The following is a 5,692-nucleotide window of genomic DNA, read 5'->3' as shown; positions in this document are numbered from 1 at the left end:
CAGACATCCCCCGAGGCGTCCAGGATTGGAGAGGGTGCAGGCTGGGCTGAGGGGACTCCCTCTCCCTGTGCACGAATTTTGTCCACTGGGCCTCTAGTATAAGAATAATAGTTATACCAGAAGAAGAGAGCAAGAAGGGAACAGAGAACCAATTCAAACAAACAAAATTGACGAGAATTTTACAAACCTATGGAAAAATCTGGATCCTCAAATCCAAGAAGCAAAGAGAACGACTAATTAACTCAATCCAAAAGACCTTCTCTAAGGCACATTATATTAAAACTGCAAAAGTTAATGATAAAGGGCCGCATCGCCCCGTGCCTCTGGGACCATGCTGTGCTGGCTGTGGCCGCCTGCCAAGACGCTGGGCCACTGCAGCCTTACAAGACCCTGTCCCAGCAGCTGGACTGCAACGGGGATGGCATGGTGAACATCCACGAGCTGTAAGAGAGGCTCTGGAACCTGGGCATCCACCTGGGCCAGGACGCCGAGGAGAGAATTTTTACTACTAGTGATATCGACAGAGATGGGAAGCTGGATTTTGAAGAATTTATGAAGAACCTTACAGACCATGAGAAAAAAAATGAAATTGGCATTTAAGAGCTTGGACCAAAATAATGATGGAAAAATTGAGGCTTCCGAAATTGTCCAGTCTCTCCAGATATTAGGGATAACTATTTCTGAAAAACAAGCAGAGTCGATTCTTCAAAGCATTGATAGTGATGGAACGATGACAGTGGGCTGGGAGGAATGGAGGGACTACTTCTTACTTAATCCTGTTACAGATATCAAAGGAATTATCTGTTTCTGGAAACATTCCACTGGTACTGACATAGGAGACAGTTGAACTATCCCGGATGAATTCATGGAAGATGAAAAAAAGTCGGGACAGTGGTGGATGCAGCTTCTGGCGGGAGGCATTGCGGGTGCCATCTCCCGCACAAGCACTGCGCCCTTGGACCGTCTCAAAGTCATGATGCAGGTCCATGGTTCAAAATCTGACAAAATGAACATATACGGTGGCTTCCGGCAGATGGTGAAAGAAGGAGGTATCTGCTCCCTTTGGAGAGGAAACGGCACAAATATTCTTAAAATTGCCCTGGAGACGGCTGTCAACTTCTCAGCATATGGACAGAACAAGAAGATGGTTACTGAGGAAGGACAAAAAACAGGGACCTTTGAGAGATTTGTTTTTGGTTCCATGGCCGGAGCACCTGCACACACGTTTATTTATCCTATGGAGGTTTTGAACACCACACTGGCCAGGGGCAGAACTGGGCAGTACTCCGGCCTGTTCCATTGTGCCAAGAAGATTTTGAAACATGAAGGCATGGGAGCTTTCTTCAAAGGTTATATTCCCAATTTACTAGGCATCAGACCTTACGCAGGTATGGACCTTGCTGTGTAAGAGCTCTTGAAGTCCCATTGGCTGGATCATTTTGCCAAAGACACGGTGAACCCCGGAGTGGCAGTGTTGCTGGGGTGTGGCACCTTGTCCAGCACCTGTGGGCAGCTGGCCAGCTACCCATTGGCTTTGGTGAGAACACACACGCAGGCTCAAGCCATGACCGAAGGAAGCCCACAGCTGCGCATGGTTGGCTTCTTTCCACGAATCATTTCCAAAGATGGGATACCGGGACTTTACTGAGGCATCACCCAAAATTCATGAAGGTGCTCCCCGCTGTAGGCGTCAGCTATGTGGTTTATGAAAATATGAAACAAACTTTAGGAGTCACCCAGAAATGATATGTTGAACTTTTTGTTTGCTTTAGCGCGATTATACTGAAACTAGAGGCCCAATGCATGAAGATTCATGCAAGAATGGGCCTTCCTTCCAGTGGCTGCCAGCACCGCCTTGGCTTCAGCTGGAGCCGCCTTTCTGCCTTCGTTTAGGCCTGGAGCCGCCTTTCCACCTCCGCATGCTGCCCAGAGGCCCGGAGCGGCTGGGGCGGTGTGGAATGCCGGCCGCTCGGCGCCTGCGCATGCAAATTAACTTGCCAGTTTTGTTGGATTAATTTGCATACTCACTCCTGATTGGCTGGTGGGTGTCATGAAGGTATGGTCAATTTGCATCTTTCTCTTTTATTAGTAGATTCTCAGTAATTTCTAGAAGGACTTTTTCTTCTAGAATTGCAAGTTGATGGCAAAAGAAGTATTTTTTCACAAAAAGGAAGAGCTTATCAATGATCATTTAAACATTTGGGTTCAATTTTCTATATACAGGAATGTTTAAAAAAATCATAGTTTTGATAAGCTCATATAATTTTGAAAAAGCCAGAAAATTGAATTTTATCTCTTCTTCTTACTCCTTTCTACAAATCTCTGCCCTGAGTCCTCAATCTGAAACATGAACCTGCTTGAACTAAATCTGTTTTGTGTGGTGGAATCATAAATCATCCATCTTTATTTTTGGATGGTTCAAGTTTATGACAGCTTCTTTATACTTGTCTTTTTCTTAAATGCAAGATGATTGGAAAACCTCAACACTTAAACTGTTTTATATATTTTGCATGCCTTTGTAGACTTCTTAACATTTCCTTGTAGAGCTGTTAATAGAAAGTCATTGCATGAAAGACATACCTTCTGGCAGCCAAATAAATATAGGGTTTCTATTCTTACCTTCCTTTAAGCTGAATAAGAATAAACATAAGTGGCTGGATTTCAAGGCATGCGAATACCCTAGTCTATTGATATCATTTTTGTATAAGGAGGAGTGATGAAATAATACTTATTTCTGTGGGCCTTTTTTTTCTTTTCCTTGCACTGTAATTTGGTTCCTAGGAGGACACACAGACTGTCAGCATATTCCTGTTAGTTATCAACACAAGGCAACTTATTTGAAGGGTTCTGTTTATATTCTGTCTTTGCTTTGAAAAGTACCAGGAAACAAAACATTTTTATGGAGATCAGCTTTTTTTTTTTTTCTCTCTCTTTTTCGTCCTTTGTTTCCTACTTGAATCAGATTTACCTGGGAAGGTCTCTGGGGACCATTCTTGGTCATCTGAAATGTCTTCATTACATGAAGTGGGTTGATCCCGGGTGAGTGACATTCCCTGTCCTCCCTCCCTGTTGAATTTCTTTGAACCTGCAATTCTCCACGTGGGCAGCACAAACCTAAGGGAATAGTACATAATAGTAGTAGCAAATATCTTCTATATTAGGTACTTATATTTAAACAAAAGGCCCAATTTATGAACATACACATTCATAATCTCTCTTGCCCCAAGTTTTAGAACATGTTATGATATAGAAAACTTAATATTGATAGCATGTTTTTATTAGAGCTATTCTTTTTGTAGTTAACTATCTTTTCTGACTTATGTGATTAGGAGTTAGAATAACATTAGTTGAAGTTATTCTTACCATTTTTTAAAATTTAGTTTCTAAACTTGTTTGATTTCTAGTAATTGCTGTTATAAATTGCCAACATTTTAGAGAAAAGCTAGTGACATAATAGACATTTACTTTCTTTGAATCTACCTCTTGTATTTTATGAACCAAAGAGAAATGTTGGACTTGTCTTTGTGAAACATTTCAAAATATAGTTTTCATTATATGAGTTATGACTGATACATGCTTCAGTATTTTTATAATACATATAAGCAGTCTGTGTATTTCCAACCCTCAGCCACCGGCTTCCGCCAGCGGAGGCAGCCTGCGCCCTGGGCGAGGTCACCCCAAGGAGACCAGGGGCCTGTGGCTGCGACAAAGGTGGTTGTGAGCACAGGGGCTGAGGTTGGGGCCACAGGAAGGCTCCAGGGTCTTCATGGACTGGCCGGCCGCCCACGGGACCCCGCTCAGAGGGGAGGGACCCGGGTGCTGAGAAGGCGCCCCTAGGATCGCCCTGGCTCAGCCTGACTAGCTCAAGCTGGCATCGCTGGCACCGCCCAAGCCCCCTGGGCCACCGCTCAGCCCCCAAACAGGAGCAGATGAGCGGCCCCCAGCGGGTCTCCAGGTGCCGTGCACCTCCTCCTCATCCAGAGGGAGCCACCCAGGCGGAGGGGAGGGGCGGGCGGTGCGCGAGGCGGTCTCACCAGGCGCCTCCCAAAGCCGGTGCTGGGTGTTCGGGTGGGTGTTGGAGGAGAGGTCCGGCTCGTCCTTCCAAGAACACACAGTCCAGTGGCTCTTCGTTCCCAACAGGAATGCAACTGAGACTAACAGACTCCATTTCTCACCCCACAGATGAGCACACCGTCCGCAGGCCAGAGGCACTGGGCCGGGCCTGGGAGCAGGTGGGTGTGGAAGCGGCAGCATCGGGGAGGGATCTGTCTTGTCCCCACAGGTGGGGAGACACAGGGACCTGGCCCGCAGCCCCAGCTCGGTAACTTGGTCACCTGGAGATCAGCTTTTGAGGAGCTCATCTCTCTTTTTTTTTTTTCATCCTTTGTTTCCTACTTGAATCAGATTTAACTAGGAAGGTTTCTGGGGACCATTCTTTGTCATCTGAAATGTCTTAATTACTCGAAGTGGGTTGATCATGGGTGAATGATATTCCCTGTCCTCCCTCCCTGTTGAATTTCTTTGAACCTGCAATTCTCCACTTTGGGCAGCACAAACCTAAGAGAATAGTACATATTAGTAGTAGCAAATATTAATCTTCCATATTAGGTACTTATATTTAAACAAAAGGCCCAATTTATGAACATACACATTCATAATCTCTCTTGCCCCAAGTTTTAGAACATGTTATGATATAGAAAACTTAATTTTTAATATTGATAGCATGTTTTTATTTTATTAGAGCTATTTTTTTATAATCAACTATCTTTTCTGATTTATGTGATTAGGACTTAGAATAACATTTATTGCCCTGACTGGTTTGGCTCAGCAGATAGAGCGTCGGCCTGCGGACTGAAGGGTCCCGGGTTCGATTCCAGTCAAGGGCATGTACCTGGGTTGCGAGCACATCCCCAGCAGGAGGCGTGCAGGAGGCAGCTAATCGATGTTTCTCTCTCATCGATGTTTCTAACTCTCTATCCCTCTCTCTTCCTCTCTGTAAAAAATCAATAAAATATATTAAAAAAAGGTCCTAGGACTTAAAAAAAAAAGAATAACATTTATTGGTTGAAGTTATTCTTACCATTTTTTAAAATTTAGTTTCTAAACTTGTTTGATTTCTAGTAATTGCTGTTATAAATTGCCAACATTTTAGTGAAAATTTAGTGACATAATAGGCATTTACTGTCTTTGAATCTACCTCTTGTATTTTATGAACCAAAGAGAAATGTTGGACTTGTCTTTGTGAAACATATTCCAAAATACAGTTTTCATTATATGAGTTATGACTGATACATGCTTCAGTATTTTTATAATACATATAAGCATGGGACTCTATTTTTTGAGTGGTTTGTACTTTGGAATAATACATAAATGATAATATTAAGGTACATGATTAGCTCTTTCTTTTTTTACTCATAAAAAATTATGGAATGGACAACTGACATTTCAAGCTACTGAAAAATTATCATTGTTCATTATGAATTTAAATTGTGTGCTATTTAACATTTGTAAGGAGTGAATGTGATTTATCTGTGCAGCTTGTATCTTTTGAAATAATGATCTTGTATCTTTTGAAAAGAGCCCAGAGTTGAAGATAGATTATTTCTGGCATCAGTGAATATTTACTTTCCATTTATATTAAAAAAGATATGTATTTGTTTAAAAAAATTAATGATAAAGAATTCTTAAGAAA

At 42.5% G+C, this 5,692-nt stretch overlaps 1 pseudogene; it reads left to right on the top strand.

Annotated features, from left to right (window-relative positions):
* The first annotated feature begins 447 nt into the window (after window positions 1-447).
* Window positions 448-1,782, top strand: LOC102247296 (annotated as a pseudogene).
* The last annotated feature ends 3,910 nt before the right edge of the window (window positions 1,783-5,692 follow it).

Source organism: Myotis brandtii, unplaced genomic scaffold (assembly GCF_000412655.1).
Source record: "Myotis brandtii unplaced genomic scaffold, ASM41265v1 scaffold496, whole genome shotgun sequence".
In the NCBI taxonomy this organism is placed as follows: domain Eukaryota; kingdom Metazoa; phylum Chordata; class Mammalia; order Chiroptera; family Vespertilionidae; genus Myotis; species Myotis brandtii.
Note: the sequence above shows the minus strand (reverse complement) of the source record. Positions and strands in the feature narration are given on the sequence as shown.